Genomic DNA, 27,509 nt, shown 5'->3' with positions numbered 1-27,509 from the left:
TTTGAGTCGGTCTTTCGTCCTTGCCAGTGCTCAGTCTCCACCTGGTATTTCTCTTTGTCTGACATAATTGCACATTCTTCATTTGTGGCTAAATCACTTGTTTCTAAAAGTGTTAATTTCTCACACTGAGCTTTGTCGCGTCCTGGCACAGCCTCACTATACCAGTATGAAGTAAGTGCAAACTGCGTAGCGCAATCGGGACGTTAACGACAATGGGTTGGTTATAAATTGCTGTCAACTTTTATATCGGAGATAAGAGGGAGAGAATCTCCTTGGTTTGAAGCAAATAAGTTTCCTGAAAATAGGTTACAGAATTGCAATAGGCAGAAAAGATTGGTTAGTTTCTATCAAGTTTATTCTTACATATACTTATGTAAGTTGTCGGACCATAAACCCCTTAGTAAGATTCAGTCTATTTATTCGGACTTGCTACTTCAAAGCTAATTGCTGGTACATATAAGAAACAAGTACAAAGCAATCACTTGTTCTTGGTTAGCACTGAAATCTCTCTAAGTAATTGAGACAAAGACTGACAGCCTCTGTTCAACCCTATTCCAATGAAATTCTAAAAATTCTACTTGGCCTGCAGTTCCTGAGTGTCCACCAGAGTCTATCACCGTCTTCTCGTAGTTGAAGTCTTTATCAGCTGTATCGGCTGCTATGGGCCTACTCAGCCCCACTGGCGTCTCGCTGCAGAATCTCCAAATTGGCGGCACTGGCTCTGAATCTGCATCTGAATCTCCGCTTCTAGCTATTTCGCTAGCTGGCCTTTTATTTCGTTTCTCATGTACTTGGGTGCACACGAGTTAATTTGTTTCACGCGACCCTTTCATTTCTAAGTGATCAGATTGCACAAGAATGCCTATGGTTCCATACGACACTCTCGTTTCTAATTGGTCGGCTTGCGCAAGAATGCCTTCGGTTCCACACGACACTTTCGTTTCTAGGTGCACGCAACTTAATTTGGTTCCACACGAGTCTTTTCCGCACGTGACTGACACTCTCTCTTGCTGTATTATCGCCCTGGTGTTTGCGTCTTCCATTGCGCAAGTTTGATTCATGCTGCTTCCTCTGGCAGGAAGTCAAACACTAAGTTATTTGATCAACAAGCCATACTTTGCAGCCTCCGCCGCTTATCTTGTCCCTACGTCCTGGTGGACTATTTCTTAATGTCGGCTGGCTGTTTGCCTATAGAGCCTGGACTCTTATTATGGTCACAAATTTTCTACGGTCACAACAGCTTATAGCACTGTCTTGATTCGTTCATTGTATAAAATTTGGATAAACATAGCCCTTCCTAACTTTCCAGTTAATGCGTTGCTGCTGGACATTTCTTCATCCTCCGTGATTTTCCTCATGGTCCCCCTAATGTGACACTGATTAATGTCCTCCCAAGGTTCCTACTGAATGCACTTCCTTCCTTTCCCAGCTGACTACTGAACATAGTACACGTGTAGTAATCAAGATTTCGCTTCTTCTCGTTATTCTGTAACAGTATTGCTTTCACAGCCGACCAGCTTTCAGTATGATGTCTAACTAACTTACACGGTTAGAGCTCGTTATTTGACTAATGATATATTTTAGAAACACATTTTTAGCTTTAGATTCCACTAAGCTATAAGTGCTCTCACAGTTGTCCAAAAACTCTGAAAGCTGTTCCCTGTCTTCATCGAATTTAGCCTAGTTTAGTAGGCTCACTATAGTTAACGTACTGCCTATCTCCATTGGAAGCTGACGTACTGTGGAAATCGGCGTCGTGAACACTTGGCGAGCTGTTAAATGTGCGGCTGAAGTGAGCTATGCGCCCACAGTGCTGGTGCAGTGCGCTGTCCTCACATATGCTGAGCCTCACGTTCATTGTGGCAGCAGTGTGGTGCGACGCCCTCTGGTATGGTGAACCTCGTACTCGTGATGGTGGTGGGGTGAGACATCCTCAGGTAATATGAGCCTCATTCTCATGCTGGCGGCGTGGTATGGCACCCTCTGGTATGGTGAGCCTCATGCTCACAGTGGTGGCATGGTGCGACACCCTCTGGTATGGTGAGCCTTGTTCTCATGGCAGGGGCGTGGTGCGACGCCCTCTGGTTCTGTGAGCATTGTTCTCATGGCAGTAGCGTGGTGAAATGCCCTCTGGTATGCTGAGCCTCGTGCTGATGGCGGTGGTAAGGCGCGACGCCCTCTATTTCCTTCTCAAAACTGTCAAGGCATGCATCTAGACTTGGATCAGGACTGAATTCTGCTGAAACCTCTTGTTCTCCCTATACCTATTCCTGTACTCCGAATCTTCTATCTAAACACTCAATAAAGTACATACCCCACATTTGACAACACTTTTACATGCCCTCTGTTGTGTCCTGAGAGGGAGTGAGAAAGACAGCTCGATGAGTGACAGAAATGCTTACCTCAGAAAATAATGTTCGATGAGTTTACTGGTGGTGTGCTATCTGTTGTTCTCCAGTAGGGCGGAACTCAGTAGGGCTACTCAGGAAACAGGATAGGCGTATTTAATTGCCGATGTGAGTTTATTGCTTGGAAGTACCACAGGAACATTGTCCTAGTTACAAGTGCTGATCTATGATGAACTAACTCGACGTTCTCTAAGTCAAATACGCGTCCTACTTTAGTTGAGGCTGATGAAATGAACTAAGTCCAGCTCAGACTGATGAGCGTCATGGAGACGGCATCATACGCTCGTTGCTCGTACCACTCTCCCTGCAATAGCACAGTCATGTCCTACTTATACAGCTCCCTTTGGACACTGGCCTGCTAGAACGTTCGATGAAGCTGTCGTGGGTGTGGCTGGTCACGCAGTTAGTGCATGATGCCATCCATATTTTGCTATTCTGGAATTTTCCTTCCCTATGACCCCTGTAAGCTACAGCATGAGAGGCTATTCATGTATTCTACTGCTGTATCACATGAGCGCTATCGATATCAAATATTGGTTCGCTGCTTCCGTTTTTAGAACATGTGCTTTACTGTCTCTTGACCAAGAAGAATCTCTTAATGAAAGAATCGAAATATTTCTCTCATTCGCCAGAATACCACAAACATATGGTCTATATAGTGCATTAGCAATTGCTAGAGATAGATCGTGTAGTTGGCACCCAGTAAGAGAGGCATACTATGACTGACTTTGCTGATTATTTGCACAACGGCAGTCTAAATGTAAAGCAAGTAGAGCACTGCATCGATGTCTGTACCGAAGTGTGTAAGTGTTGAATCTATAACTATAAAATAAGTGGAGGCTCAATTTATAGATAGTATTCCAATGCATGTGTTTGCACCTATCGGATTCGATGCAATACAGGCTGAATAGAAGGCCTGTAAAAGACAAATGTTTTCGAAATACTTTAAAGCAACACAGCGACTGTGAATAAACAATTGGCGTTATTTCCTCCCACTCAGCTTTACTGCTTACCAACAAATCCATGTATCAGCAGTTAACATGCATACTTATATACTTCCTAGTTATTAGCAGTAAATACACACACACACACACACACACACACACACACACACACACACACACACGCACACACACATAAGCATGCGAACAGTCTAGCCTCAGTGGTAATGCAGGTTCCCATCAGATCACCAAAGTTACGCACTGTGGGGCTGGGCTATCACTTGGATGGGTGACCATCCAGTCTGCTGAAAACTGTTGGCAAGTGGGGAGCACTCAGCCCTTGTGAGGCAAACTGAGGAGCTATTTGATTGAGAATTAGTTGCTCCAGTCTCATAAACTGGCATATGGCCAGGAGAGCAGTGTGCTGACCACATGCCCCTCCATATCCAGATATGATGATACCTATGGTCTGAGGATGACACGGTGGCTGGTCGGTATTGTTGGGCTTTTATGGCCTGTTCAGTTGGAATTTAGTTAAGTTTTACACACACACACACACACACACACACACACTTGGAGTTTAAACATACACTATGTGTAGTTTCAATACTGCTACTATTGAAGTAGCTGCTACCTGTACTCCTATTCATCTCTGTTGGAGGCCGCATTAATTTATACCACCCTACACAAGTAATTACAGAGCACAGGAAACATATTGTAAATAATGTTGTTGTTGGTATTTAAATACTCATAGTTAGGTTATAGTAATAGAACTAATTTATTTTGCATCTATCACGTACACTAAACACATATTAAACAAGTATTAAACACATACAAGCTGAATTTGAAATATATTGGGTGGAAAGTAATCTTTCCTACAATACTAGCAATTTACAGACTATGGTGGGAGAATATGCCCCACTGGTTTTATACTCCACCAGGAAGCAAGAGGTGTTTACGCCGCTACAGCTCCTATTGGTTCACTTCCACATAGAATCTAGATATGTCCTTTTTTCCAGATATAAATCACATCAGTCTTAGTCTGAGCATTGATAACAGCATCAGTGTCAGTCTCAAAATTGAAGTCATAAGTGTAGTGATGTGTGATGTGTTCCTTGATTGTCAAGAAATCCACACCACAGATGACTGATATGTTGCAAAGCATCTCACATTCTGGATAATGGATGATGCTTGAAGTAGCATAATGGCTCCTCCTGATTTTAGTTGACAACGCCCTACTATGAGTTGGACATAAGTTCTGCAAAATGGTTAATGAATAATCACCGCAAGCACAGTATTAATTCAGCTGGCGTACTGTTGGAGATGTTGCTGAACTGTATATGCTCAGTTACTTCAACAGTCATGCGTCTTTGTGAAGAGCATGGAGAAGGAATAGTGCATTAAGGACTTGTTACTGAAATATGACATCTGTAATATTGAGAACGAGAGGTGTCCTTCACTTCTGTGCTCTGACTGAAAATCTGTGTTGACAAAAATGACCCACTAACTACTGAGTTGCAAGTGAAATTGCTGGAACACTGGCGGTACGATCGTCACTTATGAGATTTCTCATTTGACAGAAATGTAATGCTTCATTATGTTAAAAATGAACATGATTAAAATAAACCTTGTTGTTGAACAATGAAATTTAATGTTTACGTTTATGTGAAAATTACACATATAATGTATATTACTGTAGAAGAGTGCAACCTGCATCGATCCACCAATAGACTTAGTCTGTGGAAATTCTTACCAGAGTTGTGACTGTCAACTTCTAGTGGTTAAAACGCCTAACGAGAGAGAGAGAGAACTATTGCCATATATTCCAATAACAATTTCTGTGAGACTAAGATACACAACTGCTTTTTACAGCAATCGGAGGTGGCTTCTCCATGAGGCTATTCACCGCTGCTGCTTGGCATGTCTTCTGGTTCTTCACACGACCACAGATGCTGCAATCACCACAAGCCAGTCGACCATCTCTCCACAATTTAGAAATATGCAAGGCATTTCACCTAATATTTTAATATCCCATAATTTAACCTAATTTCTGCAACAACATCACTGTGAGACTACTCCAATTAAATAATAAAACGCCGTAAAAATTAAGAGATATATAGCAATGCAGTGTGTGTAAATGTGATGTTATGACATCGCTGGTTTGCAGAAAGTCCAAAACATATCAGTCGAAGATACAAGTCTTCGTGTACATACCTTGAATAATAACTGCTACATACTTGTTTTGAGCTGCTTTCAGGCAATACGTCCTCCTATCTAGTTCAGTATTCACATATGTTGATAACAAATCAATTTCAATCTTTAATTTGGTAATATGAAAGGCACTCCACCTTCTACTGCAATTTACTATAATCTATACTGATTTGCACAATCAAAAAATACACTATTCATCCTCATTGATACATGTGAAGACAAGTATGACATTCGATCGAACTTGTGATGAAGGGAAAAAAAGAGAGAGATAAATAAAACATTTACCAAAAAAATATTTGGTATTTCGGCTCTCTATCGACATCATGGCAGTCTAGTTACAGCTTTGTTTTCTATACAGAAAAAAACCTTGGATTAAATACAAAGTGTTCTACCTAGTGTACCTAGAACTCAGTAATGTTCTGTCAATATAGCCTGAAGCGGAGCTAGCCAAGTGTTACTAATGTATATCCTGCATACAGTGGAGGAGGAGTGGTAGACCGCACAGAAAAGGTTTGAGACACTTACACCATTCACATATTGTTTTGACTGTGGGTAGTGACGTCAGGAGCTGCTGCAGTGCCGACAGTGGAAGCGGCATACTCGCCTTCTCCAACCCACCAAGTCCGCAATCGCTGAGCATTGCATTTCTACTGGCCATTCTATGAATTACAATGATACAAAAATTGTGGCTCAAACATCAGTTATAAATGAATCCATAGAAATAAAATTGTCAGACAGCGAGACTCTTATCAATCTAGATAGCGGTTACCAGTTAAATTCCGCTTGGAATCCCATTGTAGAGAAACTTCGTAGTCAACGTAGTTATCGGTATAAAGATGAAGATCGATCTGATATCGAAATGCCAAGTTTTCACTGTGGAGGGCGCAAGGCGCAGCGCACGTAGTTGTGAACGGAGTTGTGAACGCGCACGCTAAACAGTACATACGCAGCCCCTTTGGCTTTAAATAGCAGAGCTCAGCGCGTATTCGCCAGTACTTCTTCAGCTGTACTCACCTGAAGATGACCAAAAGGCTTTGTGCCGAAATATCGTGGCAAGATGTTACTGACTTTTATGGAACAAACAGTACGCCGTGAACATTTCAAACATCACAACATATTACTTTATTATGAATGGTCCTGGTAAACAGAGGCTAGTGATAAAAATAATGAGAATAGCAAAAGTGAAATGTCAATAAAGTGTTAGTAAATTTTGGTATTTAAATGTTCATTACAAAATGAATAGGTATGTGTTTACCCAAACTCACATTGGTCAGTCAATTTAAATAAACAGTGATATACTTTGTTTTGAGGTCTAATCCATATCTTTACGCAACATGTATTTACTAGAATCTGAACATACGTCCCAAGCAAAGACAATAAACATATAGGATTGCTTTTAGATAATAAGGTTTTGGAAAAATGGTCTTGTCGTTGTGGATAAAATTTTATTTTGTAATATGTGTAATTCTGTATGTTTAAAAATGATTTATTCCATGTACGAAAGGCAACGCATTTGTAAATGAATTTTTTGAAACAAACTGAACAATTTTGATGATTCTGAAATTATCAATTTTCTTATGCATTCTGTTTTAAACGATTTTGGAGTTAAAATAATATGGTGTTTGTTCTGGCAAAACAGACATATAAGGAGGAAGTTGTCTTTCCTTTTTGAAAGAAATTATAAAAATGAAGGCCATAACATTGTGTATTTTGCTTATGTTTCACCCCTGAAACTTATAGCATGAGCTGAACAATTTCTCGAGTCTTTCGTCCAAATCAGGAAAAACTCACAACAAATGGGAGGGGAGGATATGTAATATCCCAATGGATCACATCACAATACGTTCTGAAAATGCATGACTGAACCATCCATGCTCTGCTTGTGTAACAAGCAAATGGGCGTGAGTAATAGTAGTGCAAATGACAGGAGATGCACATTTATGTCATGTGGAAGCGAAATAATACAACCGAAAATTTATTTACTGCTAACTACCACTAGGTGTCACTATGTATTAAGAACCATAACACGAAATAATATCCTTGTGAGAGATTTATAGATATTAGTGTTAATTCTATTTAATGTGTTTTGTGCAGTTATAATGTAACTGTGTTTGGGAAAAACATAATTAATTGTCTAGCTATGTGTACAACACATTTTCAATATGAGAGAGTGAGTTTTGGCAGGAATGTAATTATGTAAATGTATTAGTACTTTCTTTATATACACTTGGCAAGAAAGTGAAGTACAATTGAAGTTGGGTTTTGGCACATGAGTAGTTATTCCCCCTTACAAGAGTATGAGTGACAGGCTTGAGATTAGGCTACATGTCCTGAAATAATGTGGAGTATTTGCTGACTTAAGTGCGAATATTGTGATTCTTTGGGGTTTTGATTAAGTCGAATGGAGGTTGTGAAGATTTTTTACGCCACACTTGAAGACAGTAGCCACACAAAGAGTGAAATATGGTTTTGGAATGCAGTTTTAATGTCGTAAATGAACTATTCTTCATTGACAATGAAATGGAACTTGTTCAAATTTTAATTGAAAAGGAACTTTCAGAAGAGTTAATGTTTCTGACTCCTCTCTCTTGTGATAAAAAATCAGCAATTGTAATAAGTATTTTTATGTAAAGTGAATGTCAATTACAGTAGTATCCTCTGCAAAATTATTTCAGTTTTCCAAGAACATTTAAAAGACCAAATGTTGCTATATATTACTAATCTGTTGCTTCAAAAAGCTCAAAGAGTCCTAGTTAAATAAGCAAATCTTGCTCTGATTGGAGGATAGAAGTGTGTACTTCAAGTAAGTGCAAATGTTTTTGTTTTATGGAGGATATAGTGACTTGATACTAGTACGAATTGATATGGAGCTAATTCTGCTTATACATAGACAATCATTATCCAAGTTTTAACACAAATGGTATTTCAAAACACATTGATAATGATATAATTGACAAGAGCAGATAAAGATGAAGTTAGTACTCCTTATCCTATTAAGAGAACTGACATTCACTTGACCAAATTTACACTAGCTGCTATTTGTAAAAGTATGTACTAGCCATGTTGTTGGGTTTCCCATGGGGAGAACCAACGATTAACTGCCTGTTCACATGACCTGGGCAATGACCTTTTATAGTCTGAATTAGTAAATACATCAGTGATTTGTCCACAATAGGAGTAATATTTCGAATGTGTACTCTTTTTTGGGGAATGTGATAGTTACTGGCTCTATTTTAGTCAGATACTTTGGTTATACGCATTTCGAGAGCGTTTCTGGGACAAATGAGAACTTTTACAGCTAAGGGTATTTGCACATAACTCAGAGTGTCCTGAATATTTCTAAAAATCAAATAAGGTTACACACTGCTGGCGACTGTTTACTGTATCTTTGGTTTGAATAATTATTTTGAAGTATTATGGTTTAATGTGTGGCATTGTGGTGACTTCCCCTCCCTTTTATCCAACTAATTGCCTTAGGGTAGACAAGGTTAAGTTCTACGTGTAAACTGATTTCAACCTACCGACTATTTTGTTTCCTTTCATAATCATTCTGTAAGAAGCAATGCAGAACTGATGAAAGAACAGGTTAGTGAAAAGGGGGTTGAGGTGGTGGGGTGTTTGTTATAACTGTTTGTTATTGTTTAAAGCACTTATACAGCTTTCCACAGGGTCAAACATACCATCTATTCTTTAGCTGTGCAGTATATTGTAGCCTACAGCCGTACAGTACCACGTTCTTCAATCAATAATAACGTAAAAGTTCCTTGAAGACACATGTCTGGACACTTCAAAAAATGCATAAAGTGATTACCAATATCTTGGTTCACTCCTGGGCTTGTCATCTGATATATAAATTTTTTATATAGAGTGGTCAGAAACAGGTTGAAAAACTTGTAAGGGTGTTGCAGGGCAGGCTGTGCTGAAATAATAGTTAAGAAAAAAATCGCTGCGTTGCGCCATTTTGGAGTTAATTAGCATTGACATCAGCCAATCTGGCTGTTGTGTGCTCTGTTCCAAACGACCTGTCAGATACAGCTAGTGTCAGTTGGTCTCGTAGTGTAGATGACAGTGCATGAGACTGATCAGACTTTGACTTGAGTATGATACCTATTACTATCCCCAGTCCAATTTTTGTATTGCTTACTTGTTTGGTATCATGAAACCTGATGAAGAACACATTTGGCGACGCCGCCTCCAGTGGGCCGCTCGAATTTGGACATGCAATTGTATGATGGGCTAATTTCAATGCTGATTGACTTGGAAACAGTGCAAGGTATCGAATTTTTCTGTTAACAATTATTTCTCGGCACAATCTACCCTGCAACAATCTTACAAGCTTTTCAGGCTGTTTCTCACCACCCTCTACGTCTTTTACTCTACAACTGGAGTTCATCCATATTATAGAGTCTATTCCAAATTTCTTACAGTTATTTGCAATCACATTGGTATTTCCTTGTCAGTCCTCTTGTTCGCTGCAGTCTTGGCTTGATAATAAGTAGTCATTCATCTCCTTCTTATTAAAAATCTTGCTTTACATCTAGGTTCATAAGATAATAATTGTCTGCACAAAATTCCAGGAAACACCCGCGATATCCCAGTTAGCTCTCCACTTTATATGGAATAACTATAGGATACTCATATTTCCTCAAAATGGTTGTCAGTGCTTCCTCACCAATTTATTTCAGTATTCCTCTTGCTGCCGCAGTATTGGTCCCCTCGTCTACAAATTGTAGCTTTGCGTTAACACCATGTGCCACAGAGATGAACTTGGAGAATTTACCACATGTGTAGCTGTTAAATGCACCACACATATCATTCTTTAACATTACAGGTGACTGCTTGTTTAACTGTTCTTGACTAACAGAGCACACAGCAAGATTCAGTCTTCTATTTTCAGTGTAATATTTATGTTAACAGTTTCAGGAACAATACAATCTAGCTTCTTCAGTAGGAAACACAAGCCAAATCATTCGTTTGTTGGCCCCCTCTTCTTCCCTAACAGCTGTAGTGTGTTAATACTTTGGAGGAATCCATGTTGACGCTTTCCACTGTAACAAAATACTGATCAGCTTAGGCTATTGAGCCTTCTTTTATACTCTAAAATCCAAGACATTGGCACTACTGGTCACGTGATCTTCAGGTCATGCCTTCTAAATTTAGAAGGCTGTTATGTGGTGTCTGCAAGTGACAACATTATAGTGGTTGAAATCTGTAATAAAGTGGACTGTCGTGAACGATTAAACAAGCATTGCTCCATAATGTTATAGAACGGTGTGTGTGGTGTATTTAGCAGCTATACACATGGAAAATTCTCCAAGTTCATTTCTGTGAACTGTGGCATAAAGGCAAAGCCACTATCTTCAATACAGCGCAGCAATACTGCAGTGGAAGAGGAAGATTGGAAAAAAAAATGTCAAGGAAGAATCGAAAACCATTTTGAGGAAATATAAAAATCCTGTGACTATATCATATAAAGTGTAATTGGTTGACAATAAAGTGGTAGTGCTATGGGAGAGCTGCCCAGGAAATTGCAGCAACTTCTTGTAGACAATTATTACCTTATGGAACTGGGTATAAATCCAGTCTTTTTCTGGAATTTTTAATAAAACGGAGCTGTATAGCTACGAAATATCAAGCCAAAACTTAAGTGTGCAAGGAGACTGCCAAGGTAATACCAATGTTGTTAAAAATAACCGTAAGGTAGTTAGAATAGACTGTTTAACGTGGATGAGCTCCATCTGTACAGTAAAGAAGTATAACAAATTTATGTGTCAAATCACAAGCCCAGGAGGGAACAAAGATACCGGTAATCACTTTATAGATTTTGTGAAGTGTCCAGACATGTCTCTGAGAAACTTTTATGTCCTTATCGACTAAAGAACTAGGTATTACCAAGCTGGAGGCTACAATATACAACTACAGAATGCAGGGAAAGGGATCCAGTAAGGCACCCAGCGTACTCCACATTGATGTGTACTCACCTGTCAACAATCTAGTAATTGGGTTGACAGGGGTCCAGTTCTATTACTATTCCATAAGATATTGCTGCTAAACTGGCATATATTATTGTCCAGAATCTTGAAGAAGGGGATGAGTTGTGCATTGCATGGTCTTGTGATAGAAATTACCTGAAACATGTAGGGCTCCCCTACTATCAGTCTTGAAACTTCTGAATGACACCTTGTACATCCTTCTTCCCAGTTTCTCTACAATAAACTATGTTATCGAGCCGTAAAACGAAAAAAACTACTTCCTTAAAACAATGGCTCTATGTGATACCAGAACAATACAGCTTCCTGGACATGTATAGCACCCAATGTTCACATCCAATCACGGTTCGGAAATTATACTATACCCCTATATAAAATGATCGTTATTAATGGCGAATACCTCTTACAAGGAAACAGATAAACGCATAGCAGCAGCGTCCAACATGCGAAAATCACAAGTCATTCCGTCACTAACTCTGTAAACAGCACACCTGTCAGGCAAATGTGTACATGGGGACTGCATTGCCACACAAACACCTATCGCTAACTTAGTTATGACGCTGAAGTCTCGATTTTACTCCCTAGATGCGAAAGGGGGAATGGAGTACATAACATAAATCAAAGTTTGTTTCGAGGAATGCGGCACGTTTCATCACACATGAGATGGAAGTCCTCTGATGGCCGACAGGTTTACCATCAACGATCTCAAGCAGACAGCACTTTAAACCACATACAGAACACATGGCTGTATAAGAGTAGAACACAGGCTATGACACGTGACTGATGCATCCTGACAGAACAGTGGAAAAATTGACCTCCAGCAACTAGAATGTATCGTCAGTCAACCATTAAATCGCACCTCATTACAGCTCCATCTCAATCGATCACCCCCTCCACTCTCTGTTATCCTTTAACGCAGATGCAAATAAGTTTAGAGGCAGATGGTTCTCTGTCTTCCTGAAAAGCATCAAATACAGTAGTCAATTCGCTTGTATCACTGGTACCTCAATAGACATACAGTATAATGCTGCCTCAACAGAGAAAAATTGACTGACTCCCTGATTCCTTTCGTTTCGATGGTGACGTTTTCTTGGATTCCTCTTGCTGCCACATATTTGTTCCCATGTACAAATTGTTACACGCGAACCAGAAGATACGGAAGTATTCCTCAATTTCCCCATATTTCGATGTATATTCAGTCAATTTATACCTATTCCCTCGTCATTTTTCGCAATTCCATCGATTTTATGTCAGATCTATCCATGCGATGATGACATAACCTCTTGTTCTGTGTTGTAAAAATGCTTGTAAATGTAGCACAGCTGCCAACGTCTAGTCCAAATGCACTGATTGGGAGCGTTTGCTCTGTTTTCTGTATGTCTGTGTATATGTGTGCCTCGCAGACAGCTTCCAGGACCCAGTCCCCTCCGCTGGTGGACAGCATGCATGTCCAGACGTAACACATGGTTGGTCCTCCCATGTACCCTATCGCAGATGTGACATGTGGTGGATCCGCCTCCGAACATCGGTGCGCATTTATTGTCCATGGCCGATCCACACTCGAATGCTAACTCAGATGTGGTATATTGTGGATCCACATCCCAACAACACTTTGTACATTATGAATGGTGGCTCCACCTTCAACCCCTATCCCATGTGTGGCATATCGTGGATTCACATCTCAATAATGCTCTGGATATAATGTATGGTAGATCCACATTCGGACACTAACTCAGATCTACTGTGGGTCCTGTGAGCCTTCCATGAGGCATGCATATACACAGACATACAGAAAACAGAGCAAACGCTCTCTAAATATGGAGGTGACTGGATGCAGTCGAGTACAGTGCTATATTACACCTCCCAATCAGTGCATTTGGGCTAGGTGTTGGCAGCTGTGCTCTGTGTTCTGCAAATGCAAAGGAAATGACTATGCCCATTGATAAGGAAGGTGTGTATTTGACGTCTAGTACTGTGATAGCATAGGGAAGAGTATGTCAAGTCATAGGAATGGTACTGATATTTCTATTTCCAGAGCCATAGCCATCAACAGGGTGTATTTGTGATACTGCACTCATTATCAAACATCGTTCAACTGAAACCGTGATCATAACATTTAGTTGTAATTAACGGGATGAAATATATATGTGTATGATTTCTTAGGATGAATGATTTGTAAATTGTTCGGTTGACTGCTTCTACACATTTCGCGCCTTTATTTAGTTGAGAGAGGATCAATTGTGGGGTATTCGTGTAGCATGTGGAAGATATGTTTGCCGGTTCTCTAGACATGAGAAACACCTTAGTTGACCTTGTAATTTGTAGGTATGATTTCGAATTTGTTACATCACTGAGATCGGTATTTGCAGGTGGAAATATCATTTTTCGTCTGTTTGTTTACAGTTACTCAGTGGTGTAGAACACACTCCACCTAGCTTAACTTTCAAGTTTGTATAGAAATAATTCCGAGTTTATATCTTCGGAATTATGTTGCATGAGCGATTGGTAGCATACAGCTGTGTTCGAATCATACGAAATTGGATACGTTCTTGTAATCCCAGAGTCTGGAGATAGGTGTAGAAACGTGAGCAAGCAGGCAGATTCGGGCCAGAAACAGTAACGCATTTGTACCGAGGGGAGGGAACGAGCCAGTCTTTGCATAACAGTTCTGAGAGTGACTTCGACCCACTGACGGCTTTCTGATGTAAAAGGGATGCTTTTGTGCCCAGTTTCACGCTCTAATATTCAAGCTCCTGTCCTCAGTGAGAGAGCAGTGTAATTAAGTAAGAGTCTTTCCATATTTGACGATAAATATGGCACTTGGTGAGGTTTAGTTGTCGGTGCAATATGGCGATGAGTGTAAAATAGTTTATTGCTGCTGAATGTCAAGTCTGTAGAAAGAAAGAAAAGGCAGACAGTGCTTCTCTATGACTGAGGAGCATCGTGACATATAGCCAGTGTGAGTGTAAGCATGCCATAATTTTTTCGGTGCTGTACAGATATAAAAGATAACTGCACTGTTTGTGTAAAATGAGTATATATTGCATTGTAAAATTACTGTACCTTATGTTGTGTAAGATGTGTACATATGGCATTGTAAAGTTACTGTGGTTTATGTTTTGGCATGACTGGAGAGGATGACTGTCCGCAAGGGTATGAGAGAGATTTCTTACATGTAAAATTATGTGCACTATAGACACTGAGATTTCTTCCAGCTGTCAAGAGAAGACATTGCCTGTACATCGATCGGTGTCAAACTGTAGTTACACTGGTAAATATGTTCCTGGCTTCCAATATTCTTGTGATTCTCGTATGTATTTGATGATCTGTAGACAACTTTGCGGGTTTAACTGTCAATGCAGTTTAGTGATCTGTGCAAAATAATTTTACCACTGAAAGTCCTGTCTGCAGAAAAAGGAAAATGTGGGTGGTGCTTCGATACTGATGGCATCAGTAATACTGTGGGTAAATTCGATAAGAGCCAATCATAATGCTCGATTCATTCACATCCTTTGTGCTGGGCTGTAGGAGTCTCTACATAGCGGTGGGAACATTTGTGTGTGTTGAAAGCAGGGAGGGTAACACGTTATGGAGTGGGGTATCACGTTAGGACCGCTGGGAAGAGTGCATTCGATGTTATTCTGCGCTGTTTGCAGTTAAGCACTGTTAGGTGTGTCTCTCCTGTCGCACAAGGACCATTGTGCCCTTTGCTACTCTGTTATCAACGGTAAAGACATGTGCTGCCCGGAGGTGTCTCATGTATGATACCAGCGTGAGCATGCCTTGCAGTTCTGCGACATCAGTATAACACTGGCTGTATACCTGAAAATAGAGGCATGAGCAACCAGCGGCGGCTCGTGGCTGTGACAGTGTGCACCCCTTGAGTGCCTGCATCCCCGCCTGGTCGCATTAGCAATGGTGCCTAAGTGAACACGTATTTCGAGAGGAATTCTCAGGTATCAAGTACGAATGGGATGTCGCCGCCTCATGCGTGCAGGCATCTGTGCATGGTTTGACAGCTGATGGCTGCATCACTTAACGGAGCTGCAGGTAGCCTCCTGTGCAGTCTACAGGGGGTGGCAGATGGCGTGTTGTTTTTTCTCTCCATCTAACAGTCTTGCTGTAATCACTTCACATAATATTCTACTTTATGTTTTTTGCATGGTTGTAACTGGACCACATAAAGTATCTGTTGTTGTTACTGATAAACTATGTTCAATGCATAGTGTTGGACTAAAATAAAATACTGGATAGGTTATTAATATATACTAAATTTCAATGAAAACACTCCAGACAATATGAAACTTCCTGACAGATTAAAACTGGACTCCAGACAATATGTTTATGCATTTGTCATGAAGCAATGATATTTTGTCACATGCGAACTACAAACTCTCTGCTTGTGAAAGTGAAGAAGGAGCATACATTAATCAGAACTTAACATCATCTACAATCACTATTTTAGTTGGAATAGCAAAAACTATACAACAATGTATGCTGCTTTGCACACATGTCTATCCATCAATATCTGCTAACTGTATTCATGCCTTGCCCTCAATCAGTTACCAAATTTGCTACTCCTTAAAGTCTCAGGGTTGTGTCTCATCGACCTATCCCTCATTTTCTCACATTTACCACAATGCTCTTTTATCCCCAAGTCAATTCTGTACCCCTTCATTAGATACCTTATTGCAGTGAGATGAACTGTAGTAGAACGTGGAGTGCCAAATTCAGGCCACAAGCCATAGACATTGGCTGCAGCCATGCATCATCCATATCCAATAAGCACCTCTCATTAGCAGCAAGAACTCTGTGGCATCACTCCATGAGTCAGAGCCCCATGGACAGCCATTGAGAAGCCACTCCAGCTTAATCAATTTCTGCAGCATCTACATGCATTATGGATTACACCAGACCATGAGTAGCTAGTCTACGTGAGAACAAGCATACAGTGTGTCACCAATCATGTCATTGATGAGTTACAGGATTTCCCTACACCCTACCCCTCCCCCCCTCTGACAAAGGCCAATAGCACTATGTAGAAAAGGTGGGAAATTCAAATTTTGGTGGGAAATTCAAAAATAACCCAATTAAGCTAGTGTGTTTCCTGGCAAGGAAGCAGGGCTGTGGTCATAAGTATAAATTGGCGAAAATTCAATATGGTGCTTTCCCATGCAAGTTGACCTGGGGTACTGGGACAGGGTCTATCATGTCACAGTCCAAGTCTTGGAGTAAGAGCACTAGCCTTACATGACATCAGATTCCAAGATGGCTGACCTGGAATACAAGATGGCATCTGAGACTACTGGCATAACTCAATGACTTCATATTCCAGCTCAGATGGATTGTGTTTTCTATATGAGTTTGAAATTCTGTCATACTGACCTGGTCTTGAGATATTGGGACATACTGGTCCAGAGTTCAAATACAAGCCCTGACTCTACAATGTCTCAGTCCAGCTCAGACGTGTTGTCTGTTTTTATAACAGTGTAGAATTCCAGATTATTGGCCCTGACTTTAGATATTGCCTCAGTCCTACTATAAGCTACTATTCATTCAGAGGTGTATGGTAACTGAACACTCTAAGTTAAATTTACAAACAGCTTTCATAGTTTATGAAGTGGTGGTGGATTTTTATTCATCTAGCAACTTGGAATATATTTGGCACAGTTGACAGACTTGTACAATTTTTAGCTACACTTTGGCATGGAACATTTATTTACAGCTTCCCCCCTGTAAGACGTAACACTGAGTGTGATCTCTTTCGTATGGTCGGCAGCAGTGAAACAACCTATGGTACAGATAACACACACATGATGAGCAGAAAACATAATTTGCATCTCGCACAAATGGTGTACAGAAAATGGCATACTTCACACTATAAAAGAAGTACTTACTCTCTCTCTCTCTCTCTCTCTCTCTCTCTCTCTCTCTCTCTCTCTCACACACACACACACACACACACACACACACAACACACACACACACACACACACACAGAGGCATATACTCTATCAGCCAAATGAATAGTAGGCTTCTGATCCCATCAGAATGATTCATCAGTTATCATGCCAAGACAGGCCAGTTCTCATCTGCAAGACAGTGTGCTCCTCATGCCTGTGCAATTGAATACTGAACTGCCATAACATCTGTGGGACGGTGGCCAGATCACCACTAACGCTGCTATGGAGGCACTTCAAGTGGCCTTCAACTGTGAGGGACATTGATGCCACACGCTGCACGTCCTTAGTCCGTACTTTTGTTTATTACTTCATAAGGATCACAACCCTTCACCCAGTGCAGGCAACTGTCAATATCCAGATAAAGTAATTTTGGATTTGCAAAATGAGGTTTTGTAAATTCACAATAAAACCAGTACGTGTGGAATTTGGATGGTGCAATATACTCGCACACACACCAGTATCAACAGGTTTTGTGAACTTTACCGAAACCTTAGCTATCTCGTGAGCAAAGAAATCTTTTCTGCAGATTGGCGCTGTTTAAAATTTGGCTGGATGGTATAATCTGTTGTACCATAACTCCCCCTTCAACAGGTAACTAAGTGAATTTCGCGATGTTCTCTGACATTTTCCGTAGTTTTGTGGAAATTGCATTATTATAAGGCTGTAAAAATCTTTCTAGGATGTAAACATCATGAAAGCCCTATTTCCGCTGTTAAGAGTTCCATGTTGACATGTGTCATTTTCAACATAACTTCCGACGAAAGCCCTGACGTGGTGTACCAACAGGAAAGATCTAGCTCATATTTGTCCAAGCATACAATCCGGCATCGTTCGAAAATATCTACAAATAAGCGCACAACTAAGTCCATATAAAGTTTAGCATATATTTTTAATTAGTGATGTTAAACTCCTGGCGTACACCATTGCATGCCCATACTCCACACTCCGTATCTGATATGGCCGTGCCTGAAAATGTGCTAGAGAATGTGGTTATGTCAGAAAGTGTGATTTTGTTGTGTTTTTGCCATGCATTCAGACACTGGTATTGGAGAACCCCCTTCTTTGATATGGATTAAAACTTTGCATCATCAGGCCTCCCGACACATCATTTCCACAAGTTTCTGTAGTGGTACCTGCATGAATCTCAGCGCGTCAATGAACCTCGGTGTAACTTTCTTGGTGATTCTCTTCGAAAACGAAATGTATCTCTCAGTCGTGTCAGGCAGGGCACTAACATGATCTCTGCTCAACCAGTATCAGCCAAGGGCTCTTCTAGGAAGTGAGCATTATACCCATTTAAGTTGTGGATGACAACTAGCATGTGACCTGGAAATTGGTGATTCAAGTTGCATGCATTGTGTGCAGCACAGCACTATTTCTTAGCTGGATGGCAATGATCCTAAGTGGGGTTCCTAGTTCTTTATCTAATGGCTGCTCACAAATATAGCAGCCAACTACATTCTCATACAGTAATTTATAATCCTGCATTTAGGTCATAGGAAAGATGTTGTCATAAATACTATCAAGTTTCCTTGCAAGATTTTCAAGCTCACAAGAAATCCCTTGAGTGTGATGTCACAAGTTCAATCTTTAGAAGGCTTATTTGAAAGTGTTGTGTTGACTCTCATGACACGAAAAATAGTAGCTGCTAATGACTCACCATGTGCATCAAGAGGACGACAGAATATAAGTATCTGAGAGTTGCAGGGACCAACTTTCTATGGGATGTATGTATTACAGTTCACAAAATGGACATCGCAGACATTCAAGAAATGTTCAGAACAAATCATGTTGTTGCATTGCTTGTCTGTACTATTTCGTTAACGACCAAGTACATGTGATAACTTAAATCACCAGATGCACTGGACACCTTTCATAATTTATTTCATTTTCTAAAATCTTGTGATGGGAAAATATTGTTGCTCTTAATTTGCTACTTTAAAATCACACTGTTACTTGAGGGATGATAGGAGCAAGGTATTTTGTTTTATTTTCCCTAAAATGCAGCAGTCTTTCTCATGTAGCCATAATGATTTCCCTTTCCGACCTTGACTGTTTAGTTTGAAAGCATGGAAGAGTGGTTTTAATGCTATATAGAAGCCAAAGAAGTCCCTTTCCTTATCTACATCTACATTTACATCTACATCCATACTCCGCAAGACACCTGACGGTGTGTGGCAGAGGGTACCTTGAGTACCTCTATCGGTACTCCCTTCTATTCCAAGTAGCACGCAGTACCAACGTTTAGACCTTCGCTTATCACGTATTTTTTGGTGTCACAAAGCAGTCTCCCTGAACCAACTTTAGCGTATCACAGGCCTTCTCGTCTCATTCATGTTGCCTACTAAACTAGCAAGTAACTCTAGCGGCTTTTCTGCTGATCCTCATTGGCCAATGGAGCAGGCTCCACCTCCCTCTCCCAAAAAAAAAATCAGCCCCAGTTCTGAACAAGTGCAGAGGTTGACTTTGTGTTGGGGAGTCGCGCTCCAGCCCTTGATCTGTAAAGATGTGTGCTCCTAGTGAATACAATATTAGATTAAGTCACGATGCCTTTAAACTAAGACATTAGTAAACTTGAAAGCATTATCGCTTTCTTGTTTCCTTGTAAGTTCTTTGCATTTATTTCTATTTATTGCATGTGAAATTCACTTAGTTTTGAGCCACTTTGGACTTTGTCCTCATACTCTGCTCTTATTCAGCTCTCATATGCATGGATCCATTGGTACCCACACTAAGGAACGTCTTTTGCACTTATTTTGATCAGTTTTGTCTCTCGTTATTTTCCTCCCAGCTCTTTCATAAATAACTACCATATAAATCCCATAATACTATTTCTCACTTCCAGGTATACTTTTAACAGTCACAACACAGTTAACTATCACTACCTCAAGAAATGTTCCATAGCCTATCACAAAACCCCTGCCACCCTTTATGATATCATCCGCTACACAGGTTATTACCCAGAGCAGTGGGGAAAGTCCAAAGTTCTCCTATTCCCAGAAACTGATAAACCAACCCCACAGACCTATCAACCTACCAGACTCAGTTTACAGCAAAATTCTTGATACCGTTCTTATCCATTGTATATCTATCAGCACCTTGCAATCCATCTACCGATCCCCAACATCCAACGTGGGTTTTGTCCATACTATTTCGTCAATGAGCAACTTTTATACATTACCAACCTTAACTCCCATCAACTCAATAAACGGGAATTCGCCATATTTGTCTCCTTTGATATCCAAAAAGCCTTTGATTGAGTATGGCATTCTGGACTGTTCCTCAGGCAACATACCTACAAATTCCTGGTTGAATATGTCCATCTTATAGCATCCTTCCTTCAGCACTCGCAACTTATGTCCCTATCAATCCACACCTGTTCCTGCATATTACACCCTATTGCTGATGTGCCTCAAGGCTCTGTCCTCGCACCCCTTCTTTACATCCTTTACATTCCAGACATTCCTAAACCGCCACTCCCCACCTACTTCCTACGACAACCTGTTGACACTGCATACCTGGCCAATCACCACAGTCTTCAACCATACCTCCCTCCAACCCCACTTAAATTTCCTACATGAGTGTGTAATAGTGGCAACTACAAGTAAATCCACAGTAAAGCCAAGCCACCAGTCTTTGGTCACAGCACTCGTCATTTCCAGTGTCCAGATTTCCATCAATCTATGTACAACCAAATCTTCTCTCTGACTGACTCAGTATTTAGGACTAACTCTCGATATACAATTAACATGGAATGCACATTTCGTTATCATTCAACACAAAGTCCAAAACTGAGTAAAACTACTAAAGCTGCACCTGGGGGTCTATGCCATTCTACCATTACCCTCGTCTATAAATCCCTCATTCGCCCCATCCTCACCTCTGCCAACATTTTGGAAAGACATGCACTCCACCTACCTTTCCTGCCTCACATCCTGGACCAACTCATTCACTTCCCATATATTCATATCTTCCTAGAGCATCTTCAGATGTGGTACATTAATTTAGAAACACAATCCTGGCATCTAACTTCTCACCCACTAAACACCAATCCAGATACCCTGCTTCCATGCACATTCATGTATTGTACAACCTATTCCCATAATGAAATCCGTTCCCTCCTTCCATCCCTAACGCTTCACACCACATGTCCCATCCATTTTTTTCTTTCCCACTTCCGCCACCTAACGGATTTTCAGTCGCTTCCTGCGGTTCCACAAGGCCCCATAGTCACTCTAATCATCCCTCCTTCATCATAACTACGACTATTCTCATGCATCACCATTATCACCAACACACTATAACATCATTCACATTACCATAAGTGATTTAATTTTATAAATGTAATATGAAATAATCTATAAAAAATTTAAAAATCTTCAGTGTTGTCCACTATCTGCTTTTCTGTAAAAAAAAAAGTACGTACTGTTCCTCACTATGTTCATAAAAAATCATCACTTATTGTCATCCGTTTTTATGTATTTTAAACTATCTTTTCAATTGTTGTAACCTGTGGCTGAAGAGAGGTTTTACGAGTATATGGAGCCAGCTTACACCCTTTGTGGGAAAATTAAATGACCATAAAGAATCAAATTTCGACGACGACATGGCATTTAGAATTTTGTGGCATTTCAGCTTGTAGTTGAGAATGGCTACTAAGACGAAATCACGATTATTTGAAATAAACGAATAGTAATTTGAAGTCAAATGCCAGAAATTGCTTTAAAAGGAAATAGCACATGTAATTGCTTTCTTGCGTAGAAACAAATCCGAAAACATGCGAAGGAAGTCTATTTATTTCAGCTAACAACACATTTATAGAATGACTTAATTATAAATCTATGAAAATTGTTGTAAGTATTTACTACTGGTAGTAAGGAAAAGGAGGATCAAGTAAATATATTTACAGATGAAAAAGAATTTAACATAATAATTTTTTGTGGATTACTGTTAGACAGTTTACTCTGTAAATTAAGCACTGTAATATTTATTATGAAACAGCCTCCACATGACGCCAATAAACATCTTTGAAATTCCAGTATGGTAGCAATCACACAAACAGAATTTTTGTGTCGCCAAAAAAGTCCATGAGAACCATACTGGCCTTCTAAAATATGAAAATATTGATATTCCCACTCATGTACATATACAAAACAATGGTTTCATGAATAAAAGACAACAAATTAAGATTCTTATAAAATGCAGATGTCCTTTCATATGATTCAGAAAGTAAAGACTAGCAGCAAAGTATACACTCAGAATGGTAGTTGTAGAGGAATGTTCTTGGTACTCAGGTGTTCAGCTAGTAAAGTGCCTGCCACAGAGTGTGTGCAGTTCTAAAGCATCGACTGCACAGCGACCAGCGCAGCACCATGAAATGGCATGAAGAAGGCGCTGATTCGTACGCCAATGGGAAGAGTGGGCAGCGCCACAATCCAAGGAAGACAAGAGTTCAGCTCCACCTGTCAACGCTGACTAAACCACCTGCCCATCGCTCGTCGGCCCAATTCGCTTGGAGACTTTGAGAGCATCAGTACTGAGCAATAGGAGCACGATACTCAAGCTACTTTCTGTGAGGTGTAATAGGTGTATAAGTAACTGCAACTAGGAGGAACAGAAGCACATCAAAGAAGTTATATTATGTTTCTTTCTTTTTTGAAATAATGAGTTCCATTAATCTACAACTGTTATGTACAGATCATTTTGGATTCCTGCCACCGGCCATCGCAACATCGTCCTTCCTTGTTTATGTTCATGACGACTCACACAATAACCGACACGAAAGGAGTAGGAGTGTGATGACATTCCAAAATTTTCTTATTTATGCAAACAACTTACAGTGTAAAGGATTAGACCTATAGCCGGCCGAAGTGGCCGTGCGGTTCTAGGCGCTACAGTCGTGAACCACGAGACCGCTACGGTCGCAGGTTCGAATCATGCCTCGGACATGGGTGTGTGTGATGTCCTTACGTTAGTTAGATTTAAGTAGTTCTAAGTTCTAGGAGACTGATGACCTCAGCAGTTAAGTCCCATAGTGCTCAGAGCCATTTGAACCAGTAGACCTATAATGTAAATACTCGGAGAAACGTAAATTATTATATGAATCATATGTTTTTGTATGTCTGTACTGTAGACACCTGAGTTAAAGATTGTTAAAATAAGAATCATATACAAATCTACTGATAAATTTGTAACTTACCGTTTCCAAAAACAAAATTAGTAAAAAAACCATGTATATAAAATGTTACATCGGTATTTCACAACCAATTTTTATTTGAAATTTTTAATCTTATATTTCCCAGTTAAATGTTACGAACTTGCCGTTATGTAGTTACCTGTGGCTTTTAGTTCTAACAATCGGAGCCCGGAAATACTTACACTGTGAGCGTCTGTTCTATGTATGGTATTGCAGTTTGTGCATTTGTGCATAGACGTTCGTTTGGCTTGGTAATTTGGTTTCCTAATACTTAACTGTACCTATTTTTATTTCTTTTTAAACAGATCGGCGATGATTATTTACTAAGAAGTCGAAACCCGTAAAGGTATCATCAGAGCGACCTGAGGCTGTATAGCAATAAAATTCGAGCAACATACGGTAAGGTTGTTTAGGAACAACTTACGGTTTTCTTCCCCGTTACTTTTTGCTCACAGCCACTCGGAATGATTGTCAGAATGTGAGAAAAGAACACAGCAACGACTGAGGAGTGTTAAACTAAACTGGAAAGATTTTTTTTAACAAAACTGCGAAGATCCCCTTCTTCCTTCAGGATCTTGTGCATCATTCTTTTTTACAATCTTTTCGTTAATTTGTTTATATACATTTCGTCATTATGATATAAGTACCTTTACTAACGACACGACTTTTGTTATTTATCATTGAAAGCTACACGGTGAAACACTAAACGCTCGTCACGAATAATTAATCTTATAATATACCACGATTAAGTCAATGCTTTAAGCATTTACCTTATGCTACTAACATGAACAAACAATTACAGATGGAAAGATCGTCTATAGTTAAACCGACATTCAAGCATTTCATAAGATTTATTAGTTCACCTCGCAATTCGAATAGATTGCTATACAGAACTACCGCTTATATTGTTGTTTTTATTTTCTTTCTTTCGCTTTGTTTTTCTAATTATATACGAAACACTCTAATATATTGTTATGTGCACAGACAAAAAATACGTCTTTTGATCGTTGCAGACCGATAACATTATTTACAATACAATTACGGTAGTTGATATGATAACGTGACGTTTTGATGAAACCGATGAGCGGGAACTAAAAGTAATCAATAACTGAACTAATCCACTTAAAGAAGCAGTTAACTCTCCCCCGCCCCCAGGTAATCAGACTAGCTTTTTAATCCTTCTAGTCGATTATGAACTGATAAATTATTCCCTTCTGCAGTTACGATAGTTGGTTACTAGACAGTTTCATCAGACTGAGGTATGGAAACATCAGCTGGACACAACATGCAGATCTGCCATACACAGAGAAACATTACATAGCCTGCATTATTTTCGCTATAGGATCAGACTGCTGCTGTGCTGTCACAACCATTCCATCAATATTTCTGTGGGCGGTTCTCAGTGAATAAGTGACGTTATTCTTAGAACAAAGCTAGCTGATTTGACCTTGTAGTATTTAGACACATATTTAGTCTGCTACATGTGCGAGCCACTTACCAATTCAAAGCCGCAAAATTATGATTTCCAGTTTAATTTATGCTGAAATGGAGGTCTATTGGCGTCCATTCTTCAATAACATAAGAGTGCTGGTATAGCACCCCTCACAGTTTAAACGTTCAAATGTGTGTGAAATCTTATTGGACTTAACCGCTACGGTCATCAGTCCCTAAGCTTACACACTACTTAACCTAAATTATCCTAAGGACAATCACACACATCCATGCCCGAAGGAGGACTCGAACCTCCGCCGGGACCAGCCGCACAGTCCATGACTGCAGCGCCTACGACCGCTCGGCTAATACCGCGCAGCCCTCACAGTTTATCATGGTCTCCTATCTCGATAGAGTTTCGGGCCACCATGGCCGGTGAAATGTTCCTTACTTTCTGAATTATTTAACTACGCAATTAACAACTAGAGAACAGAAGATTTACCATTTAAGTAGTGACAAATGTAAACTCACTGTAATGACTGTTACGAGTATCGCCACTATCTGTCTGGTGAATGTAAAAGCTGTCTCTCCAACCATGTGAAACAAAGCAGTCACTTTGGATCTGTTTGCAAAATGTTCTGACTTGGCCTTTGAATCTCGTAGTACTGATTTCACCTGATTACATTCGACTGCCCATCATTTCACAGTCATGTTTCTTAAAGCTGGCGATCTAAAAGCAACAATGACCTCTTTCGGTAAATGTGAAGTTAATGCTTACATCTTCATCCTTGGCAATGATGTTGCAGATATACAGGAAACAGTGACATACTTGTGTACCCTCTCACACTGGAATACTGGAGCAAAGTTCTTGACAGTGGTCGAAAAAAGAGCAATTCCACAGGCTCTGAAGGATATCTTCAAAATTATTTAGAAAAAGAAAGTTATACATACTTCACTGCTAAAGTTTGTGTGCATGGACGATCGGATCGAGGTGAAAATACATTCACTTGTAGTCTAAGATCCTGACCATGACTCTTCAGCTGTTACAAGTAAACTTCAGGGCAAGTGGTTCCCAGACAGTGTCTACTTTGATGTCTTCCCCAACGAGATGATCAAAGATTTACATGGATGCCTATTTAGATGCTCCACAATGCAGAAATCTCCTAAGTCACTGACTATGGCCAGTCATTGGGATATGATGGACTGAACGTGCAGGTAAGTGTGGTATAAGAGATCGATATCACCCTCATCTGTGTCTCACAGTTGGCAATGGAAAGCTACATTTGCGACAGAGGCTGGTAGTGGTTGCCTGAGGATCCGGCAGATCCAATGACATGCGCCACGTGAGCCACGCCATCACTTGCTCCGACTACTAGCGCCTTCTGCCACCACGATATAGGATGGCCGGCAGCAGCTACATGATCTGTCTTGGTTGGTTGGTTTGTGGGAGGAAAGGGACCAGACTGCTATGGTCATCGGTCCCTTTTTCCAAAACTTATAAACACCCACACAGAATAAAAGCGAACAAGGAAAAGATGGCAGACGACACAGGACAAGAGAAACTTAGGCAAAGACCAGACAAAACAAATTAAAATCACACAGAGTGTGACGGTGGTTGGCCGACCAACGAGAAAAAAAAGGAAAAGCCAACCACCAAGAAACATATTAAAAACTCAATCCAAAACCGTAGGCCAAAAGCCAGACTAAACACTAAATAAAGATAAACACTTAGAGCAAATGATAAAAGCCCCCTGCCCGAATAAAACGCAAAACTAAGCCTGCCATAGCAGAGTCATCAGTTAAAAGGGCAGGGAGCGTATCAGAGAGCGCAAACGTCTGCCTGGGCACAGTTAAAAGTGGACAGGACAGGCCAACAAAATGTGGACCAGCGTCAAAGCCGACCCGTAGCGACATAGAGGCAGGTACACATGGCGCAGTAAATGGCTGTGTGTCAAGTGGGTGTGGCCAATGCGGAGCCGACAAAGCACTACTGAGTCCCTGTGAGAGGCTCGCATGGACGACCGCTACACATCCGTCGTCACCTTGATAGGACGAAGTTTGTTTGGTGTGGTCAGGTTGCGCCATTCAGTGTCCCATAATTCGAAAATTTTGTGGCGTAAGATTGCCCGCAAATCAGTCGCCAGGAGGCCAATGTCCAGAGATGGTTTACTGGTGGCCTCTTTCGCCAGGCGGTCTACATGTTCATTGCTGGGTATCCCAACATGGCCTGGGGTCCACACAAATACCACAGAGCGGCCGCAGTGGGCAAGAGCATGGAGGGACTCCTGGACAGCCATCACCAGACGAGAGCGAGGGAAACACTGGTCAATAGCTCGTAAACTGCTCAGGGAGTCACTACAGATAACGTA

General features: G+C 40.4%; 1 long non-coding RNA gene across 1 annotated transcript in view; it reads left to right on the top strand.

The window, feature by feature from the left end:
* Nucleotides 1-6,451, top strand: part of LOC124596049 — a 28,011-nt gene extending 21,560 nt beyond the window's left edge. Inside the window, exon 3 of the long non-coding RNA XR_006978274.1 lies at nucleotides 5,222-6,451. This is a non-coding gene — a long non-coding RNA (uncharacterized LOC124596049). The remainder of the gene's footprint in view (nucleotides 1-5,221) is intronic.
* Nucleotides 6,452-27,509: the final 21,058 nt, after the last annotated feature.

This window comes from Schistocerca americana, chromosome 2 (assembly GCF_021461395.2).
Source record: "Schistocerca americana isolate TAMUIC-IGC-003095 chromosome 2, iqSchAmer2.1, whole genome shotgun sequence".
NCBI classification, from domain to species: domain Eukaryota; kingdom Metazoa; phylum Arthropoda; class Insecta; order Orthoptera; family Acrididae; genus Schistocerca; species Schistocerca americana.
Note: the sequence above shows the minus strand (reverse complement) of the source record. Positions and strands in the feature narration are given on the sequence as shown.